The sequence below is a fragment of the Varanus komodoensis genome, unplaced genomic scaffold (genome assembly GCF_004798865.1).
Source record: "Varanus komodoensis strain SLA01 unplaced genomic scaffold, ASM479886v1 scaffold3, whole genome shotgun sequence".
Classification (NCBI taxonomy): domain Eukaryota; kingdom Metazoa; phylum Chordata; class Lepidosauria; order Squamata; family Varanidae; genus Varanus; species Varanus komodoensis.
The window spans coordinates 25,908,336-25,932,064 of record NW_025335761.1 but is presented as its reverse complement, the minus strand read 5'-3'; the positions used below and the strand labels follow the sequence as shown (position 1 = coordinate 25,932,064).

Below are 23,729 nucleotides of genomic sequence, written 5' to 3'. Positions count from 1 at the left end.
TTATAAAAATTATATAACCAAATCAAAACTCAAAGTTTGCAAGCCTAACTGTTAAACAGTGCATTGTGTTGCTTATGAGAATATAATTATTGCTTATCTGATTATTATTTTTGTGCATCAGAAATTAGAGTGATGACCCAGAAGTTCTTGGGTTCAAATCTGTGCAAAGCCCACTGTGTAACCCTGGACCAGTCACTATCTCTCACTACCTTGAGTTTTTAAATGTTAATGTAACACACAAAGAATTGCATTTTAGCACAGTGAACTTTCTGAGTTGCTCAAATTAACATCTTAGTTGGCACACAGCATTATTAAGAAGAACCTTTAGAAGTCTGCACGAAAGGACTCTTTTACCTAACTTATAACTATGTAGACTAACCCTGAGCTTCCAGGACAAACAGTAAAAATAAAATAAGCAATCCAACAGAGATCGTTCACAGCTTTTTATATTTCCAATTGTAAATACTAATATGCTAAATGGTTTCAGCAGTTAATTTGTACTTCTGTAACTGGGAGGCAACCTGCACTTGTATGGATTTAATAGACTGTGTGGGGGGGAGGGTGAATATTTGCCTGCTATTTGGCAATAGTTGACTGGTTAACTGACATGGGACCAATGGAGCCCTTTGTCTATCCTGCGCCCTTCTGCCAAGAACAAATTAGTTGGGGAAGAGGAAGAAAAAATACTCACCATTTCACCTAAAAAGAAAAAAGTCAAAGTAGGGCCCATCCACCTCACTTACAAGGAGAGATAACACTAAGGCAAAAGGATCTTGCCACTCCTGTCTCCCCCTGGAGTCCCTCTTTTTCCCACCTCTCTGAGGTCATCCAAAGCGAAATTCCGAACCCTAAAATTCTAAAAAGGAGAGTAGCATATCTACTGGCCACTAAGACAATCTGCAATTTCAGTCACCATGACATACACACCCAGAGTCCCTAGGAACTTTCCAGCACAATCATTATCCTTGTCTAGATCAAATTCCTACATATATTCCATTTTATCCCCCATGCTCTTGAACATATACATGAAACCGCTGGGAGAGGTTTGGGCTGCAGAGTCACCAGTATGCTGATGACACCTAGCTCTACCTTTCTTTTACATCCAATCCATGTGAGACAGTGGCTGTCCTTAACCGGTGTCTGTCCAATGTGATGGGCTAATAAATTGAGGCTTAATCCTGACAAGACAGAGGTCCTGTTGGTATGTGGTTCAGTTTTCCAGGTAAGTGATCTCTGCCCTGTCCTGGACAGGGTTACACTTTTCCTAAAGGACCATAGTTTGGGAGTTGTCGACCCAGAGCTGTCCTTGGAACTCCAGGTGGCTGCAGTGGTGAGGAGTGCTTTCCTTCAGGTTCTGCTGGTTCATCAACTGTGCCCTTACCTGGATTTGCAGAGCCTAGCAATGGTGACCCATGACCTGGTAACCTCCCAGCTGAACTACTGTAATGTGCTCTACGTGGGGCTGCCCTTGAAGATGGTCCGGATACTTCAGTTGGTCCAAAAGAGAGCAGCCAGGATGTCAACAAGGACTGGCAGATATGCTCACATAACGCTGGTCCTTTACCATCTACATTGCTACCAACTGAAATCCAGGCCCATTTTAAGGTGTTTAGGGTTTCATAAGCGGTTTATGACCTGGTTAACTGAATGAGCATCTCCTTCCCTATGTGCCTGCCCACCCTTTAAGATCTGGATTGGAGGTCCTTCTTTGGGAGCCCTCTTTAAAAGAGATTAGGAGAGTGGTTACCCAGAGGAGGGCCTTCTCTGTGGTGGCACCCTGTCTGTGGAACATGCTTCCCAGAGAGGTGTGGCTGCCACCAACATTTTATTCTTTTCAGAGCCAGGCCAACCCCTTTTTATTTTCCCATTATTTTAAGATGTTTTTTTATTTTAGCTGGGTTTTTAATATAGTTATTATGCTGCGCCTTTGTCGTTGGACCATCCTGAGACTTTTATTTATAGGACGGAGTAGAAAAGTTTTTAAATAAATAAATATGTGGTTTTAGGGAATTTGCTGTCCAAAACTGTCTGTACACAACACTCTCTACTTGGCCAGTGATTTCACAATACCATTATAAAGCTGTTAATAAGATCCCTGCAGAAACACTCTCTGGGACCAGATTTAGATTTTATTTTTTGGAGATTATTATTTTAGTATTCTATTAATATTCTCAATTTTACTTAAACTGGAAGCCTTTGTTGCAATACACTTTGTATTTTTAAAATTAATGAGGAATGCTTGGAGAAAGCTTTGGAATAAAATCAGTACTGACTATGCAAAGCAATATGCTAACCTTCTAAGAGAAAAGTGAGTTACACATTTTAAATACCTTCAATAAAATGACATGATTGTTTCACCATCCAGCTAAATAACAAATGAAATTTCTTTTCCATTCCAAGAAACTTAAAAATAGCAAAGAGAATGATATTGCAAAAGACAGGAGACAGTGTTTGAGTGGAACCTTAATTTCAAGCTTGATGACTGCATCTCTGTGAGAATAATGGAGAAAAATTTTATGAAGCATAGGGTAAAGGTTTCACTACGAATTGTGTGTGTCAGGTTCCTAAAAAGAACTATTCATTAAGAAAAACAAAGCCTGTAAATAAATGTAACTGGTAATATAATACACAACAAAATTCAATCTATTTGTCTCAAACTGCAACCTGGCATTATTCAGTTTCTTAAGGTGCTTTAGAGGGTTGATGTTCAATGGAATATAACGGTAATGACTTATTATATACTGTATACAGTGCGCATGCACATGTGTACACACACTCTCTCTCTCTGATTTTCACTGTAAGGTTCCCTCAAATAAGAGTCAGAAACATAAAGAGGAGTAGGTCTCCCAGTGTCGCCAAGCTGTCATAAAATGGAGTTCACAGACTCTGCTTCCTGTCTATGGCTGCAAAATGCCATACAGGTGCCTTGCGTGGCTGTGTGTGCACTGCTAAGCCACTGTATACTGTCAATAGTTTTGTTCTTCCACTCAAAGGGGAAGTCAGAAGAGCATGCCTGGCATTAATGCAGAGATTCAGGAAGCTAACTTTAAGACTGAAGCAGAGTAGCCTGATTGGCAGTAGTTAAGCAAAATAAAGAGCAGTGCGACAAGGGTCTGTTAGGGAAATCAGAAGCATTTTCTAAAGGAGAAAATATTTAAAGGAAAAAAAATATTTGGGGAAAAAATAATTGAAGGAAGGATTTAAGTATTCAAGCGCATGGGAGGCTGTGTTTCCACTACCCTTTTTGCCTGTATGAATCTGTCATTTTTAGAAAACACTACTAGGGACAGAAGCAGGAGCTGTTCTAGCATCCACCATATTACTTTATTTTATTTAATTTTTATATACCACCCCATTCCTATATTAGCACATTAGTACAACACAACAGTAGAGGAAGTGTGAGAAAGTACATTTGTTTACCATCTATGTACCCTCTTATAACACTGTAAGACAGCAATTTATAAATTCTACATCTCTGGACGATCTTTATTTTTAGTGGGGAGAAATAGCATGGATGCTATAAATGGATGTTAAATATTTCAGTTACTGAAAAGAAATAAATGTTCAATTAGACCCAGGTATCTTTGACCAAATCTTCACAAAAAATGTTAACATGGTTGTCTCAATACAGAGGTGGGATGGGGAATGTATTTTGAGGTTGTCAGTTATACATGGAACAAGTCACAGGAAAAGTCAATTCTTGGACAAAGGCTGGGAAGAAAATAAAACTGTATATGTATAGAATCAAGAAAACCAATAATGCATTTAATTACTATCTTATATTAAACAGTTAAAAAGCAAAGACACTCACCAATATTCTATTCACTTCATTTTTCTACACACCTGTCACCTCATCTAAACCACCCAGAGATCTTTGGCTCTGGGGTGGTATAGAAATGAAATATAAATAAATAAATCTATACACACCCCTGTAATAAACAAATAAATCTATACATCCCACAGTAACCACAATGTCAGCATTCCTATTGCCAGCTTCCTTCTAGTTTGCATGGTCTCTTCATCCTCATGCTGTCCCCATAAATACATGGAAGTCTCTATTTCAGTCCCTGGAAGCACGGAGACTAAGTGTGATAATAGAATTTGTGCATGAATAGTTCCTTTTATTGACAATTTTCAAAAGCTTTTCCAGGTTTGGATGTCTTAAAATTCAGTGAACAGGGACCAAATGTCCATGGCTTATATTATACAGTATATCATCAATAACACACCATGCTGTGCTGCCATAAAGTAACGTAATTGAACCTGTGTCACCCTTTCTATTACATGGCACTATTTCCTGACATCCATACTTTGTTTACTAAGGGATTTTTTTCTCCTTGTAGTGATCAAACTCTTGCCCTCCTTGCCCGCCCCCCGCCTGCCAGAGAGCCCTGAACATCAATGCTGTGAAGCTTGAGTACAAATTAAGCTACTTATTATTTCTGAAAAATCAAATAGTAATTGCTCAAAGCTGAAAAGAATTTTTAATTCATGTCTACCTTCTACTAGTTCCACAATATGAAATTAACTTACAATGCTTTTTTTGTTCTATCCAACGGTTATTCATATTACTTTTCACTCTCTACACAAAACACATCTAATTCCCACAATTATTTAAATAATCATGACTCCAGTCCAAATATACGTAGGTGCCACAATGCACATGCAGCCTGAAAAATACAAATTGATGCCTGTCCAATTCATTGTTCAGTCCATGTAGGAGACCACCCTGAATGCTTCATCTCCAAACATGCATTGCCATACATGTTTGTATTCAGACTCATATTTGTATCCAGTCTGTCCATACAATACCTGATCAAGCAAGGAAAACCATAAAAAGTAGCTGTTTCTGCCCATGTTTTACCAGATCAAACGTATTAAGAACATAGGCATATCTCAATATTCAAAAGCCCCCAAACTCAAAGCCTCATGATCATCCTATGCAAAGCAGGAGCAACAGCAGTCTTAGCCTCCCCATGCTCCCACCTGTATTTGCCCCTCTAGCTGAGGCATTTGGAGGGAAGAGAAGGAGCCTTGAAAGGCTTCAGATATCCCCCTTCTTGGCCTTTCCAGTCTCCCGTCTGCCCACTGAAACATCCCCTTTTCTCCATCTCCAAAGTTGCAAGGCCAGCCTCAGAGGCAGCTGACACCATTGTAAGGGGCAAAAACTATGCTTTCAGGTTTAGATGGATCAGGAAAATGTGTTTAGGAAATGACAATATTTCATTAAATTAACAGCTATAGGGCTATTTTTCCCATGGTACAATGTTATCAAAAATTACTTGTTCCATGCACAGCAGAGGTCAACATACCTAGAAAGCATTGATATGGTAAGTTAATTTGCAAATCTACCTAAGCTGCAGTCATAGGAAAGGAAAATTGCCTGAGATGGCTTGCTTCATCCAGTTTGAGAATACCAGCAGGGCCTTGCAAACTGCTACACAGTTTTAAACAAGCATGGGACAAAAACAAGGCAAACTAAGTTTGGAAAGATGACCCATTCCTTTTCATTGTCACTTAACAAGGGTGAGAAAGGTATAGTGCAGCCCAACACAGTGACAGTAGAGCTGAACATTTAAAAAGGTATTTTCAGGGTTGCCTTCTTGTAATCTTAATTATTTGCAGATTACCCAAAGTATTACATACATGTTAGCATGCAAGCCACTGCACAAGCGTGTGCAGGACAATTATCTTGTGAAGTAACCCCCCTGAAAGCAAACAGTGGGATGCATGTGTGTATATACACAGGTCAAGTATATACATATGTCAAGTCAAACAACTTTGCATGGCAATTATTAATTGATCCAGAAGCATAACAACAGAGGCAGAATGTACTATTATATATTATGAGAAGAACCATGCTTTAAGCTGTTTCATATTTTTATAATTTTATATTGAATTGCATATGTGTTTTAAATAAATTAACAAACCAGTTTTTGCTTCTTAAAAAATATCCTCAGTACAGAAGCAATGGAACAAGGCTGCAATACACTGCAAGAATGTACCAGAGAATATTTTATATCTTTCTTTAAAGGCATTTAGACTATATAGCTGATAGGTGACAATGCTTCCATCTGCATCTAGCCTACGGGCAAATCATTAAATAAAAATGCAAGCTCAAGTAAGGGGACTCATTGTCTAAAGTTACCTTGTTTCACTTCATTTTGTAAACAGTAGCTTTAAGTTAAAGTCCCTATTTAGCAAGCTCTGGACAAGTTGCAACTGTACATCTGTGTGAACTCAGTGCAAACAGTAGAATGTGCAAAACATTTTAAAAGCCTTGAAAATGTATACTGTGCACTAACTGAGCCAAGTTCTTGTTGCAATTTTTTACAGTGTAGTTAATCAACTGCAAATGCACTTAGCCATACCATAGGAAAACCTATGGTACTACATTTTCCCCAGAGTAGTTAATCAACTGCAAATACTTGGCCAAAACCTATTTTATCAGGGTTTGCTTTCCAGATCTAAACAAATTCCTTATGCAAATCACTTATTACATCATATTGTTCTGTCTTAATTACCCCAAACCCACCTTTTAGTGCAATACATATAGGTATAAAAGAAGATGAGTCTCATGGCAAATGTTGCTCTGAAAGCATTTATTGATCCTTTTTCTGAAACATAATTCACCATTCTGTAAAGCAGTACTTTGGGGGATGATGATGCAGGCAATGAATAAGTCACCCTGGCAATTGGGTAATAAATAATGACTGACCGCTTTTCCCAACAATGCCTCTTTCATCCCCATCGCATAACATAAAGAGCTGACAAACTAGATGCTCCCAGAACCAGAATATATTTAATATGGAGTAAAATTGGGAGTGAATTGAAATAAGATCAGCAGCAAGTGGGGAAGGTGGAAAATATGTAATATTTTACTTGACAAACGGAAACGCCTTTCTCTCTGCTCTGAATCACTGACAATCTGAAAAGGTGAGGCTTAGAAAGCAAATGCAAGCATTTTGGTGCATCTTTTGCAACTTGGACCAGGTAATCTTTTGAGAGGCTTTCACTTCTCTTTGCTATTTAAAATTTGTTACACATTTATTTATTTTAAAATAATGTTAAGGTTAAAAATATTAACAGAGGAAACGTAGAAGTTTTCACAGCAATGCTCTTAAAAGAAAATGAAGCAGAAGAATGAACTGGTCTTGAAGGTTTGCAGAGTTGTGCAGGAAAGGCTGCATTTTACATAGCTCAAGCTACTCAGATTGATGCAGTATTGTGGAGTGTTGTAGACACATTCTTATCAGATAAAATCCCATCTGCCAACAAAAGGCAATATGCAAGCTGTAAAAACCACTTTCCACCAGACCAAAAAGGACTTTTAGGATGCCAGATAGATGGGACAGATACACTCATACATAAACACACAATGCACGATAAGAAGTTTTTTAGGGTGGAGCAAGGAAATGACACCAAATCATTCACTTCTGAGTGTTATGCATGCAATGGTGGCACACATTTGAAACTAACAAAACGCCTATTTTTGACAGGTTTAAAATCATGTCAAGCGAGATACACCCCTTCACTCTTAACTTTCCTGAACAAACATGGCAGGGAAAATATAAGTATATTTCAAATGGGTGTGTTTACAAAGGAATCCGGCCTTGTCAAAGTTCCTGTTAAGGGGAGTGTTGCGCTCACTTGAATGTGGTTCTTTTACTCTTCAGACCTTCCAAACCAACAAAGGGAGGTCAGCAGGGGTCAGAAAGCCAGAAGCTAGAATGTGTAACACCAAAAGAACAGGAATACCCCAACATATTGTATAATATTTATTTAAGATATCCAGACTCAAATTTCTGATTTGCATCCCTACTGTTCTCACTGGGCTCAGCATACCACCAAGTGGGTTCATATAACAACTAATCATGAGTTGTTATTCACAATGAGTTCTGCCATGTTACCCTGAAAAGATTCCTACAAGGCAGGTTGTTTTAGGGCAACAAGCCACCATGACAAACTATGGGTTGTAACTGGGATTCTTGTACCCAGAGTATATTACTGTACTGTCCAAACCTTTATTACTTATAAAGCCCTTAATGGCTTGGGACCCGGATACCTGAAAGAATGCCTGCGGCCATATTTGCCTTCCCGCCCCTTGAGATCGGCAGTAGGGACTCTCCTCCGGGAGCCTTCCGTGAGAGATATCAGGAAGCAAAGTACCCGGAGGAGGGCTTTCTCTGTGGTGGCGGCCCATCTGTGGAATCCACTCCCCAGAGAGGTCCGCCTGGTGCCGTCGTTATTTGTTTTTCAGCGCCAGGCCAAGACCTTTTTATTCAAACAGTATTTTAATAATTTTTAATATTTATAGTTTTAATTGTGCAGCCAGTGTGTTTCCAAGTTTGAATTGTAATTGTAATGTTTTATTTATTTGTTGATGTGAGCCATCCCCAGGCTATGTAGCAATGGGGATGGCATATAAAAACTTTAAATAAACAAACGAAAAAACAAACCTGGATTACCAACCACCAGGAACCACCTACTGAGCCAGCAACAAGAGCAAAAAAGCTGTTACTCTTGGCAAGTGTGCCCAGGCTCCTGCCAGTATCAGCTGCACCAAAAGTGCCCAAGCGTACACTGACTTGCCTGAGTCCCTGCCACAACTGAGAGATATTTTTGGCTCTCTGCAGCACCTTCAAGGGTCTATTGGACAAATGATTTAAAAAAGAAATCGAGTACATATCAGTAGGATGTTTAAAAACCAAACTGTATAAATCTGGGGAAGTTGCCACCAGCAGAATCCGGAGTAGAGGTTCACAGTTGCACAAGTGTGAAATCTGAGGCTACAGCTGCGTATATTTTCCTGGAGGACGGGGTACCCTGTATATTGTCCCAAAGAGGTTCCAAATAGGTTTTATCTGGGGGGAAGTGGGGTTAAGAGCTCTCAAATGATGAGCTGCCAAGAGGAACCAAAAGCACAAGTGATATTAGCCTGCTAAAAGTGGGTGGTGTGTTTTACACATCCTTCACAGGAAGATCCTTCACTTTTGCACTTTTCTGCAAGACTCAAGCTACTCAGCAAAGTGCAAAATGCATCCCATTCACCCACCTTTTTTCTTGGGGAAAGGAGTTTTGACAATCAGCTGCCAAAACTCTGGATCCCTTTAAAAGGAAGATATGACAAGTCAATGGAGTTTTTTGGATAGGGAAGTATCAGTGGCTGTCAAAACAGAATTCAGTCCAGAAAAAAACAGCAAATGAGGGGGGTGGGAGCCATAGCAAGCCCAGAACAACTCATGGTCATGGCAGGGAGGGAGGGAAGTTGATCCTGCTATGGTGTTCTCTGCGATACCCACAGGAGGACTGAGGGGAAAAGAGGAAGGCAAGAAGCTACAGTGAGCCCAATCGTCTGTTTCATGGGTTGTAAAAGCAGCAATCAATTCACCAAGCTTACTGGCAGGGTAGGTTGGCATTAAATGCAATTGTGACCATAGTCTCTCCTTAAAAAGCAGAGAACTACATTCAGCCTTAGAATTTCTTCCTCATTTAATACCTCTAGATCCAGGAAAAAAAACCTGTTAACTACTTGAAAAGGGGCAGGGCCCATCCCCATAGAATACATGTCTGCAAAAATAAAAATAAAAAAATCTGCATATGGCCACTTATATCTGTGTGTGTAAATTTAAAAATTCCTAAGATTTATTTAAATTTCACAAGGGAAAAACTTTACAAATTCTTACCCAGATCAAATACATTTTTCAACTAATTTGCACTCTGACAATTTGTATTATCTCAATTCAATGAATAAAGGCTTTTTTTTCTAAGCTGTATTGCAATACAGGGCAATAGGGGATTGCAGCAGGCAGCAAGATGCTGAGCCAAGCCTTCCCTGCTGCATCCCCTCCTCTTTTGAAAATTGCCTCTGCATAGCAGTTAAGCTTACCAAAAAAAAATCCTTCCATTGGGAACAATGGACATTTTGGGTTCTGTGGAACACAACTAGAGCCCCAAGAAATAAATTTGGGCCACTGTTCCACTGCCCAGCTGAGTTCAGCTTCTTGCAGCCTGTTCTAGTCCTGTTCACAGCTCCTCAAGCTTTTTCCTTTGCTATTATCCAGGCTTCCTGGAAGTCAATACAACTTCTGACCCTAGAAGGCTAGACAAGACATTTAAGAAGGGAACAGAAGGAAACTGGATGATCCTCCAACTTGTACCTGATATTCTGAGGATAAAATGGAGGGAAGGATTACATTAGCTGCCTAACATTCCCTGCAGAAAAGGCAGGATAAAAATTCATTTAAAAAATGCTTTTCAGTATACCTGATCATGTAAATGTTTCCAACACGGTGCTCTCCAGATATGTCCAACTACAGCTCTTCCCGTCCCTAGCTAGCTTGGGACTTGTAGTCTAACATTTTGAGGGGGAGACGGACTGGGGAAGGCATAACAGTGCAATAGGTAACAGGAATCCAGCTGGGCATTGTAAAAGCAAATCTTCCTCTGAAGTGAATGCCATGGTTATCTTCTCAATGTCTCACTGAGGAGAATTAAGGAAGAAAGTGTGCTTGGCCCAGCCGATGAGTACTGAAGCTAGGTGAGTATGTTGAAACTAATTCAATCTCCAGTTCAGTCCACAATGGCACTCATCTCAGAGCTGCCTTCTACCAGGTCAGACACCGTCTCTCCCTCACATTAGTTGTTGTGACTGCCTGTGGTGGCTCTCTGAGGTCTCTAACCTGATGAGGAGACACAGGACATTCTTCCAAGGGAAGAATCTGACCCACCAAGTTTCCCAAAATCCAAGCCCTCTTTCCCTGACCACCAAGCATCAAGAACAAGTAACGAGCAAACAAATTGATAAAGGAATAACAGAGGGGTGGCAAGGAAGAAACCAAATGTAGATTGTGTCAGTCTTCCACATGCATAATCTTAGCTGATATTCATCCTTGGCATATTCTCACTACTTTGGGGGAGTACTCTGGAGTTAAGCGACTGATGGGAAAGCCAGCCAATTATATGCCTGTGGTCCAATATAACCAAAAATATAAATTATTAGCAGGGGTTGGGAACTGATTTGGCAAACAGAGCTCATACTTCTCATCCAGCACAAGACTGGAAATCCTTGAAGGGCTCCAAAGCAGGGAGAAACAAACATGAATTTCCTTCTGCTCACCAAAACAGAACAGGAAAACAAATAAATCCCAACCAGTCCCACCCTGCCCTTGAACTACTAAAAGATCAAGTAGCCTAAAACTTTCCTCAGTACTTAAAATCTCCCTTCATTTCCTGTTGCACGGCAACCTAAAATCTATGGAAGGACCTTAGCAACTTAAAATCTATGGAAAAGATTAAATAACCAATGAATCTAATTCTCTGAGTAAGCATAAAGAAAGAGCATGTTGATTGTTCAAAGAAAAAAGGACCTTGGAGTAGGAGGAGGAACTTGTCAACATCCTTTTACCCTCCCTCTGCACTAAAGCATAGGAAGAATTCTGTTTCTGTATTTCTGCTTTGGAAGCAAGCAAGATCATTCAAAACGGTTGGCTACCCTATTTACATGGTTCAAGAACAGAGAAATAACAGAATGTATTGCATAACTATTCCTGGCATTCTACCTGCACAAGAACTTAGAGTAACAGTACAGTGATACTGTGAAAATCATGCATTTCCACCTGCATACAGCAACCTTTATCTGAATAAAGACCAAAGATAAAAGCATATACTTTTGGATGTGTGTATGTGTATATTTGGAGACATCCATGTCAACAGAATAACAATCAGATTTTGCTTTAGAGCAAAGTGGAGCAAGAACATAAGCGATGGCATGCCTAGCCTGTTCAGGATTTTTTAAAAAATGTTTGATATCCTATCCTATGCTTCCATGAAGATGGACTCATAAGTAAGGATGTATTAGAAATTCATTTCCATCCATTTTCATCAAGGTTTCTGAAGCTGACTTTTTTGGTACCAAATACCAACTCAGGTGCAATCTGCAATTAATAGCCTTATGTTTCCAAGCTTGCAATGTGCTTTGACAACACACATACTTTTGAAAAATGCACATTAAAAAATGTGTACTTTTGAAAAATAAACAAAATATCCTCCTATTAATAGAAGAATGAATACATGTCAAAGGTCTACACTATTACTTCATCCATTGGGAAAATATGCATTGAAATATGAAATAGATTTTCATGAGAAAACAAAAAACAAAGCTTGCAATCTGAGATGCATTCAAGTTAGAACAAACTTCAAGATGGAATTTGGAAAAGTTTGATGAGAGCAAGTTTTGCTAATTCACACTTCTCTGTTTGTAAGTATATTTTGAGTCCCATGATTTCAGTGAGTTCCAGCTCCATCTAGTTCGTAGGAAAGAATACCCAGGTTACAAATGAGTTTTGTTCCTGAAAAAATGGAAATTTGTCTTTAAGTTGAATTTGTATGTAAGTCAGAGTGCATATAGTCAGCCCTACACATTTGTGGGTGTTTAGGACGCAGGTCCCTCATGAAAGTGGAAAAACCACGAACATCTTCACCCAACCCAACTCACCAGTGCCTCCTCTTCGTGGCAAGGAAATTCTGGCATTTCTTTTTCCATATGAGGCGGACAGGAAGGCATGCTTTGGAGGCCTCCCTCTCTATCCTTTCACTTCCTTTCTATGTTGATGACAATTTTGCACAGTAATTTTTTAATGAGTGGGCTTCATGGCCAGTCATTTATAAGTACAGGTCCTTCATAAGTAGAGAACATAATTTGGAAATGTATAACTTGGGGACTGCCTGTACTACACAGTTCCAAGGCCTTACACATGTAAAAATATGTTGACAGCCTTGTGTGCTGCATTCTTAATAAATATTGCTCATTTGATTTTCTTCAATCTATTTGGACCATTTCATGCAAGATCTAACACTTGCAAGAAGAAAAAAGTGAAGATATAAGTGCTTTTTTTAACATTACCAAGGCTATAGTGAACTTCAAAATGTATAAGAACAGTAGTCTCATAGCATCAACACATGAGTATCCCAAAATGCTTTGCTCTTCCTGATCTCAAGTTTTTTCAGTATTTTACCATCCTGATTCATATATGGCCCTCACTCCAACACAGCAAAACCACCTTTACATCACAGAGGTTCAAATGTTATGTTTTTGGAATCAATGTTCCCTAAGGAAAAGATTCCACCAACTTGCCACTTTAGAATTTCATCACACTGGTCCAAACTATACAAAATATAGGTGGAACTGTATCAAGAATAGCAAGGCTGAATCAATGCAATGATGGTCTAAATGACCAAGTTTGCCATTTTCTCCATTACTCTTTAACAAAAACAAAGGGGGGGGGCAGGGAATATTCCCTGTTCTTTTCATGGTAACAATTCAAAATTTTATAAATGAATCCATAAATACAATTTAGTAATAAATCTTTACCAATTTTGCTGAAAACTAGTGCAAAACAGCATACAAAATTAAAATGTACATTGCATAAATTAATTTTCTTCATGACACATTTCTTTCAGTCAGAAACAACAAGAATTTCCTTTCATAGCCCATCTAAGATGAAAATCAAACAAGGTTGGGTTTTTTGGTGGAGTGCTATAAAATTATCATTGACATTTTAATTAAAAAAAGAAATGTATGTAGAATAAACAGGACATTTCCCGTAACGTTCTGCAGTGGGTACTCTGTCACTTCTTTGTAGAGTCTTAGTAAATTATACAACCTCTCACTAGGCAGAGCAGCTATAATTCATTGTCCCCAGTAATGTAATCTACATCTATCATTATTTTAATTAAAGTGAATCTTAATTCGCTATCTTCACTTCAAGAAAATACACCTTACTCTTTTTTATCACTCTCATAGATGGCATGTTGCCTCAGATATGCAAGCTTTGAAGCATTTCTTCTCTGTTAAACTGGACATCAAATACTATCTATGATGTTTTCACTGTTTATTACAAGTCTCCTCATTATGGCCAAGCTCAGCTACTGTCTTTTGCCAAAACAGTTTTACATGAGATTATTACATTCTTTTGACTTTTATAGGACACAACTTCCTAGTAAATGTGCACAGATTTGCAGCCTGAAAGCCCAAGCCCAATCTCTAATTTACTTAACAGTAGTTCCTACCAAATTCAGTGGAATTTAATCCCAAGCATGCACAATGTTACTATGTGACATTATTCACTCACATACATGAACTCACATATGTGCATGTGTCATGACAAATGCCAAAATAAAGGGACCTTTTCCAAAAATATTGTGCACATACAACCTATTGTGTACTGTGCTTAAAAGAGAGGGAAATACCTAATTTAAGTGGAAAAAACTATTTACAAGTGCTATTACAAAGATCTCGCAGAACAGAAAAGGCTGGCACTTGATTCAATATATTTCATTTAATAGTCCCAACACTGAGGAAGAAAGAGATGGAAGCAGATAGGTTAGCATTTGCCAAGTAACCTGTGGAAAGGGGTACTATGAAAATGACAAGGCGTGATTTGGAAGGCTCTGTGAACAGACACCTGGGTGCTTGTGCCAAATGCTGGGCCAAACAGAGATTGAAATGATAGATTTGGATAAGTAAATGTTGAGGAGGAAAAGACAACTGAAGCAGATGCATTTGTCTTGGTTCCAAGTAAGGGGCATCCCTTCCTGGTTGAGCACAGATACTTGAAACTCACAGCAAGAAGTCTGAGCCCATTGATCACCTGGCTTTTGACTGCAAACTTAAAATGCAGTAATTACACCAAAAAGTCACCTGATACCTTTAAGGACCAAGTCCAGATAGAGTCAATCAGATAGAGTCAATCAGATGATATATTGAGATTGTTCTGCTGGACTTTTGTTACTTGAAGCTGTTACAGAGAAGAAAGATCGAAGGCCTTTTCCCTTACTAGGGACCCAAAAGCCAAAACAATCTGGTTGCACAAAGGGAAATGAAAGCCTAAAAATAAGGATTATTAGACTCTGACCTCTTGAACAAAAATAGCAAACATAGAGAAAGGCAACGGAACTGAAGAAAGAGGCAAGGAAAAAGAACTAGCTAAATAGAGCAGCTTAGCAGATAATTGCACTTGACTTGAGAGCCACTTAACAGCTTCCATACAACATCCTAGATTTCCTTAGTCTTTGGACACAAAGCCAACAGCTCCTGTGAATAGTGTAGTCCTAGGCAAGGGGACAGCTTGCACATGGTTTAATAAGAAGGTAAGTTACTGCAGGACTTTCTGTTAATAAAGATGAATTTGTAGCATGCTCTATATTTACACTTAGTTTTTCCATCATTGGCTATCCTTATAAACTATAGCTTTAAAAGAAAATCTGTTTTTACAGGAATAGTTTTATAATATTAGATGTGACAACACTTGAATTATTATTGGTATCTATTATTTCCTATTAGGGTTCTACCCCACCATTTTTCCTACAAGAAACCCAAGGTAGACTAGAAGGTTCTCCTCCTCTCCATTTTACTAGAAGGTTCTCAAAACAACCATGTAAGTTAGGTCAGGTTAGGAGTCAGTGACTGGTCCAAAGTCACACAGTGAGCTTCATGGCTGCGCGGACCTGGATCTGCTGAGTCTCAGTCCAAGACTTTAACCACTATGCACAGTAGCTCTTGGCTTTCATTATCTTCATCTAGTATGTCTTTTTATTACCTATTCTTACATGCAAGATACTTTCAGTATTTTAATAAACAAGCATTATTTGGGGCAGGGGATGGTGGAGAGCATAAAATGAGATAACTTTTATTTTCTGCCATGGGTCAGGAGTAACTTGAGAACTGTCCAGCACAAGATAAGCACATGCTGGGGCATATGCTCATCCCTGTCAAATGACAGTGCAATTGTAATCACCTGAGCAAGAGTTCTTTGGGCCCTCAGGTGATTCCCTCCACAGGTAAACCAAAAGCTTCAGCTATAATTGACTATGGGTAACACAAACAGGAGTTATAATATAAAGTAATATGAAGGATGATTCAATGCAAATTACAACACTGTCATGACAACCCAACACTAACCTTCACATTTAGACTACATCTGTATAAACAGGAAGTTAATTCAAAATCTAGTAAAGAGGATACAAAAAGTCGCAAATTACAAGAGCTATCAAAACATCTTCTGTATAGTCCCATTAACATGAATCAGAGTTGCACTGTTGATGACAAAACAGCAAAATACCATACAGTAGCTCCTTGAAGTGTTTCTTCAAATATGAACATTTTATTTCTTGAAGCTCTGTGTTATAAAGATATTACAGGAATATGTGCATTGTTCAAGATTCCACTGACCTTCAATTACTTGAGGGAAGCATCTAGTAAAATTTGAGATTGTGTCAATATGATTGTACCAACCACCCAATAGAAAGCATGATCTTGATATTTATTTATTCGTTCCTGGGATGTAAAATTCCCACTAAAAACAGAATTTTTATTTAAGAAAATGAGCTTCGAACCAAGCTAAGAAGAAACTGAACATCATGCTTTTTGCTGTGAGTGTTAAAAAGCCTCAAGAAACTGCAAGCAGGCAACCTACAGAGGGCACTGTTGTATCAGCTTTGGAACTTTCCTTGGGTTACTCTGGCATGTTAAAAGGAACTGTCAAAAACATCCACTCCACAGTGTATGGAGGATGCAAATGTACAAAACCTAATACATTTGTAAGCCAAAAAACATTGAAGCAAGGTTTCTGAAGACAAGTGGACTGAAGGGAAAAAAAGAAACTTCACGTAACAGATTGTCAGAGTGAAAAGACTACTGCAGTACACACATAAGCAATTTCCCTTTGCAGTTTGCCCAGGACGAAAAGGTAATCATAGCACTTGCTTATTCTTTGTAAACAGCATCTCATTACGGGGAAACCAAAGTTGTGGTCAGTATGAACAGTAAACAGTTATGCAATTTTATCATCATGAATACTGTAATATCACCATACACATTCATTTAAAAGGCCAATACTGTTTTTTTAATCTTTCTAAGTTTACAACACTTTCACTGGGAAAGAAAAGATATAGAACTCAATTTAAGAGGGGGAAAAGGAGCTTTTTGTTAAAATATATCCATAACATGAAGCTGTAAGACAAATCATTTTAATTGTGATCATTATATACTCTCTGTTCCATTTAGCACCAGATTTTATTTTTATTACCAACCCCCCCCCCCACAAAACACCCAGGTATCCATGTTCTCCCTGTGCAAAATCAGGTCTCCTCAGAAGAGAGGGTGGAATTATTTTCAGACTCCACAATGGAGCCCTATAAGAGAATTAATGACTAATTTAAAAAACCACTCATTTTCATTCCAATAGTTCTTCTGATTAAAGAACAGCAGAATCATATATTACATATTCTGTTATTTATCATTTTTTGTCAGAAAAAAATCCTCTTTCCAATTGTTTTCTTAATATTGTTTTTCATTGCTTGTTTAGAATAAAGTTGATTCATACAACAACCATTCTGTAGATTGAGAATATGTGGCCAGTGGAATTAAGCAGTTTGATCTCAAAATATTTTTATAAATGTGAAAAGCAACTTTCAGAATTATTTTCACACTTGCTGCTCTTGCATCTTATTTAGCATCACCTCCTTCAATGCTAATGTTTTTGAAGGTGCACAAACCTATGCATAGATGGATCACTGTCAGTCCAGCTAAAAACAAATAGCATATTTTAATGACTTTATTAAAAGTAAGCCGGACTATTTAATGTGACTCCCTATTAAAGGCATATGTGAACACTAAAAATGTTTGTAAGATAATTACCAAGATCATTTTCAAAAAAGATATTTAACCAATCTGTTATTACCCATGTAGCAGCACAACAGTTTAAGTGAGCTAATTTACTAAGATCTAGCTGCTGTTAGAAAGAAATACAGCATTGTTTATTCATATACAAGCATTTCACTTAAGGATAACCACAGTGCTCCTAAAGGAATATAAAACCAAAGTGATTAACAATCATTACTGTTAATTAGTGCTCACTTTGCATTTAGAAGGATGAGCCTCTTCTTTATGAATTAACTGGAAAGTTTCTTTCTGAAGCTTTGCCAAACCTGAACAAGGTAAGAGTTGGGCTTAACTACTGATAAGCAGACTTTGAAAGAAAAAGAAAAAGATCTAGAGCTGATCAGCATGCAATTAGAGAAACGCAACTTTTAAACAGGAAAAGGTTTGAAAGGAATGAGTACAACTGGAAACTCATACTTCACATTGTGCAATCTCCCTGATAAAAGGAGGAAATGTGTGTTTATCAATGTGCTGTGAGTGCACAGTTCATTTGGCGTCCTGTAAACAATGCCTGGTTGCCCATTTCCGAATACATGTGAGAATCTTGCAGATCCAGAACACCATATTCAGCAGGCAAGGTCATGCTAGCAGTGCCCTGGAAATGGGAAATTAGGAAAACCTGGCAATCAAGGGTTTAAGGTGGACCAGAAAACACCCGGAGGCTTTCTAGCCATCTTTCACCGCCAGTCTTGCAGTCCCTGCTTATTCAGTATTAACACAACAGGACTGCAGGCAATGAAAACAATTCCACACACCTAACAGGGGCAAATTGATTGAAATCATGTTTACATAAAGCTGCATATTTCTCATGGTGAGGGAAAGAAAGAACAATCAGTTGTAAAATTTTCAGATGATCCATAGGGAATTACAGACATCTAGATAATAACTAATAGCTCCAGAAATAAGGGTACAATAATTGAAAAATCCTTCTTCTGGAAATGGAAATGATATTTACTGCTCTATCTTTACCATGTAATGTTTGTACCTGAAAGTAACCTGATTTGCACAATTTTATTACAGATTTGATTTTGTAAGCTTTAAGAAAGAGCATAAAAGCAGCCAACCCCAAAAGGTTTTGTTTTGTTTTGCATCTGCCAGTCATAAATGCCAAGAACTTTTTTTTGCAATGTTAATATGGACAAGTTATAAGAAAATCCAATGTGGCTACTTTTGTTATTGTTCATGAAAATACTTTAGGTTACCTGGCAGACTGTGTCAACATTTTTAGCATTGCCTCTGAAGCTGAATGTTTCTTAAACAGGCTGCTTTTCACTGAAAACAGATACTGGGCCACAGTATCATCACTGCTCATGCCTGAACTGGATTTCCATGCCAGGAGAACTGCAACAGAGTCCTCAACCTGCGGAGGAGCCCACCGTGGTCCTTAGGAAGTGTGGATGCTTTGCAGCAGATATTTCAGGATTGTATGTCCAAAAGTCACCATCATATTTGCCACAGTACATAACCAAGAGGCACAAAATTCCCCTGCCACCAATAAGAACAAAAACCCTGCTGAAAAGAGGTATTTGGGGGTCACCCCATTAATTTCACCATTTCCTCCCAAATGGATTGTCAGGGCTTTCAGGGCTGCACACATGTCCCAACAGGCAAATTGATTTACAATTAATCCCAAGGTGATAGAACATCGGTGTGCTGCAAAAATCACAGTGATTTCCATCCATGGTAACACGTGGATTATGCAGATAGGTATTCCTCAGCTGTCAAAATCCACTATCTATATTTTTCCCACAAAAATATACAACCTTGTTAAAGACACACTTCAAAAATGAAACTCTGAAACTGTCAGCTATCAAACTAAGAGGTCCGTATTTGCAGTGGGAATTCCAATCCCTTCCAGTTCTCAATGGCAAAACTGAGGAACCCTTACAACACTTGATCTCACCTGAAAAACTAAAAGATGCATTTGTGAATAGGACCAGCCATCCCATATGCAAACAGAGATCTCCCAGGGCTTTTCAAGCCAATCTGAGACACTGGCTGTGCTCACATAATATGACAAACAACTATGCATGAGTACCATGATTTGCAGTTTTTCACCATAATCTAACTGACAATCAAGTGGTTTCTACTTTACTGTGGTTTATATCCTCCCTGCTCAATCATCCTGCTGTTGGCATGTATCCTGTCAACCACTGTGCCTGAAATTCAATCCCAAGGTGCCTCTGCCTATATCACCTGCCTCTTCCTCAATGGTCCAAACATAGAGACTGGATTGCTGGAACAGCTCCTGGAGCTGCCAGTCTTTCCAGAGAATTCTGTGGTAACTCCAAAGCAGGACTGGTGATCCTGAGTTCAGAAAACATGGCAAGCGATAGTAGTACGGAGAAACCATAGAACAAACAATTGTTACTTATTTTGGTTTCTAAAGACCAAATTTGCCATGGTGAAATATCATAGCTATGTTTGGACAGCACAACAGAACAATAATGGTAAAAAGCACACCATGGATTGCCATGTTGTAGGAACCCAGCCAAGCAGATCTTAAGGGGTGAGCAGGGAGAAAACTGATGTGTAGTCTGCGTAGGGTCTGTATGGGAATAGGGGGTGTGTCTGCTGGGCTTATCCAGTAGGCATGCCTTCTGCCCAGTATTGACTGCAAGCTCCTGCCATCAGCCTACCCTACCTGATTGCTGCAAGTCAAGCAAGTCAGATTAAATGGGAAAATAACAAGCACTATTATTTGCACACATTATCCCCCTCCAAAATAGTTAAAAAAGGAGGGGTGGCTGCTCCAAAGTATCACTAAGGCACCTTGGGGGGTTTGGCACACAGCTTCCCAAACAGGTATGCAAAAAAAAAAAAAAAGTAACTTCCCAAACAAGAACGAACCAAAGAAGAGGGTGGGGAAGGGAGCTCTGTGGTGAGCTCAAAACAGTTGGTTTCAAACCAGAGAAGGAAAGGGGTCTTGCTCCTCCAGAGGTGTCCCCAGGACACTGTTGAGAAGAACACAGGTAAAGGGGGAGGGAGCAAATCACCTATAGCAAGCCCAATTGTCTGTTGAGCTCACAATGGTGCAGCAAATCACCACAATAGATTGTTGTATCATGGCACAATCCTGTGGAAACATGACCGCAGGCTGAGAAGTTACAAGATAGTGGCATCATGTTGCCAGCAATCAGAAGGCTTGATTTCATAGAAATTGCAGCAGATGCAGGAAGATACTGTGATGGGTTTCTAACCCCTTAGGAAAGAAAGAAGCTTCAAAGTGCTATAAATTAGAAGGAAAGGTGAGGAGAACCTCTGAAGCAACCAGCTGGAACAGCTATAGGGCCAGCTCAAAAAAGTAGCGAGACTGAGAATCTGCTCATGCTCTAAAGCCTTACTGCAATGAAGTATGCACAGATGCAACTGCACTGCCATTCTGACTGGGCACAGAGCACACTTACTTTCAGAGACCGCTTGAGCAAGTGCTGTCTCTAAGGCCCACTTTGTTTGGGTCAATGGAAGATCAACCATGGACGGTTCCCTGCTGAAAACTTGGAAACTGCATTGATTGAATAGTGCAAGCTTTCAATCCATGTTTAAAATGGCACTGGGTTTATTTCTTATATTTCAGTTCCTTGCATGGAAGTACAGTGGTACCTTGGCTCACAAACTTAATCCGTTCCAGCACTCTGGTCGTGACCCAAATTGGTTTTGAGCCAAGTCAAATTTCCCCATAAGGTTCAATGTAAATAAGGTTAATCAGTTCTGTAACCATTTTTTAAATCAGAAAAATGTGAAGCAAAGTGACAACAACAAAGATCGTGGCCATCTCCCCCCACCACCCCAAGCGTGGCCATTTCCCTGCTTCCCCCCGGCACGACCAAGATCGCGCCTGTCATCCCTGCGCATGCCTGTCATCCCTGCAGGCGCCTGTCATCCCAGCGCGCTGGGGGGTGGGGGGGGGGAGAGATGGGCGTGATCGCAGGTGCACTGGGGAAGGGAGAGATGGGCACAAACGGTGTGCTGGAGGTGGGGAGATGGCTGCGATCGCAGTTCCGTTCGTGCAGGGAAGGAGTACCTGATCAGAGGTGCACTCCTGCAGGAAAGACAGGCAGAATCTCAGCCATCTCCCCCACGGCTCTGCTTTGCTGCTCCCATCTTTCCTGTAGCAGCGCACCTCTGATCACGGACGCCTTCCCTACATGAATGGAACTGCGATCGTGGCCATCTCCCCACCGGGGGGTGGGGGGAGATTGGTTGCCACCCAAAGCGGTGTTTGCGACCCAAGTAAAAATTTTTCAGTAATTTTTGTTCATGACCCGATTTGTTCATGAGCCAAGGCATTCGTGAGCTGAGGTACCGCTGTAGAACTCAGCAACCAGGCAGGGATGTTGAATTTCCTCTCTTTCCTTTTGTCAGGTTATCATTTTTCCTGCAAAGTACTTGACATCTCAATATATTGTATGCTTATCCCCAGTTCCAGTGGTTACCATAACTTAAACCAGTAAGTCAGGTTGTCAGGGTTCAAACCAAATGACAAGCTGCACCTAAGCAGGTAATTAGGAAAGTGATGCCCAGCACACACCACAATTTAAACAAGTGCTGCAGTGATCGTGTGAACCAGGTCACTGTATTATGTGATTATTCAGCTGATAGTGGAACAGAAAAGGTCATCCTCAAATGGCCAATTATTATAGTTATATCCCACTTTCCTGCTAAATAAATGCACTACTCAAGATGGCCAACATACATTCCTAAATACAATTCAGAACTGTACAGAATTATAGCTATGACAAAAACTATATGACTAAAACTATAAAGCAAGAATAGGGAGGCTTGGTCCTACAGGGCTACTTAGCCTTTCCACACAGCAGCTTTCTACCTTCCAACAACCTAGAACTACCATTGTGTGTAGTTTTCAATGGCCAGGCTAGCATTTAAGGCCCCAAGTCAGGGGTCCAATCACAGGGTTCACAGGTCCTCCAATGACACCCACAAAGCTCTCTATTTTTCCCAAGCTTTTCCTCACCATTTCTCTCTCCCATCCCTAGCCTTTTCTCTCATCCTTTCTAGCCTCCAACCTTGCTCTTTTCCTCACACTTACCATTTTTTCTTGCGGTTTCCACTACCAGGTTCTAAGCTTACAATTTTTCTCCCCCTCCACCCCACACATACCCACCTGACTCACCTTTCACCAGCCAGGCCCATGACAACTTTCACAGACTAGCCACATCCTCCATGGGAGCAATTTTGCTCTGGTGCTCACAGCAGATTCCCAGATGTGTTGATGGACCCCTGCCCTGAGCAAAACTTCAGCTCAAAACATAGCTCTATTTGTGCTTTAAGCTATTACTTCTATATTTTCTCTGTAAGCAGTACTCTCAGTGAATGCAAAGTAGTGCAGCAAGCATGAAGAAAGTTAAGAAATGCATTAAAAAGATTCAAATAAGTATTTCCAAAAATTTAAAAATAATTATTCAGTATTACTATAGTAGACGTTATTGCAATAATGACAGCTGAAAAAAGAAACCACTGGCAATGCGAAGTGCATTTTTCCATGTGTATGACAAGAAGCAAGTTCTATAAATGGCTTTATAGGTTGGGAAAACACATTAAAAGTTTAACATCTAGCATATAAACCCCAGTTCCATTCTGGTCTCTTTGACAGATAATGCATAAACAGGCTACAAAAGCTACCCTGGCAGGTTTTATTTAATCATTCATTCATTCATTCATTCATTCATTCATTCATTCATTCATTCAGACAACTTATATGCTGCCCCATCACATGAGCCTTGGGGCGGCTTACAATTACAGCTACACACACAACACATGCCACTGACACCTGTACCGAGCTGTGCCCTGCGATGCAGTCCAGGGGTTACAAAGGAGTTCTGTTCCTGAGAAAATGGAAATTCATCTTTAAGTTGTACTTGCGTGGAGGTCAGATTACGTATAGTCAGCCTTCCATGAAAGTAGAGAAACCACAAATATCTGTAGCTCTCCCAGGTTGCCCAAACTCGCCAGTGCCTCCCTCTTTGGATCCTCCCCAGGGCAGGAA

At 39.6% G+C, this 23,729-nt stretch overlaps 1 protein-coding gene across 4 annotated transcripts in view; it reads right to left on the bottom strand.

Annotated features, from left to right (window-relative positions):
• The window catches only part of DPH6 (diphthamine biosynthesis 6), a 267,666-nt gene that overhangs the window by 230,028 nt on the left and 13,909 nt on the right, over positions 1-23,729 (bottom strand). The gene's annotated exons all lie outside the window — the stretch shown is intronic.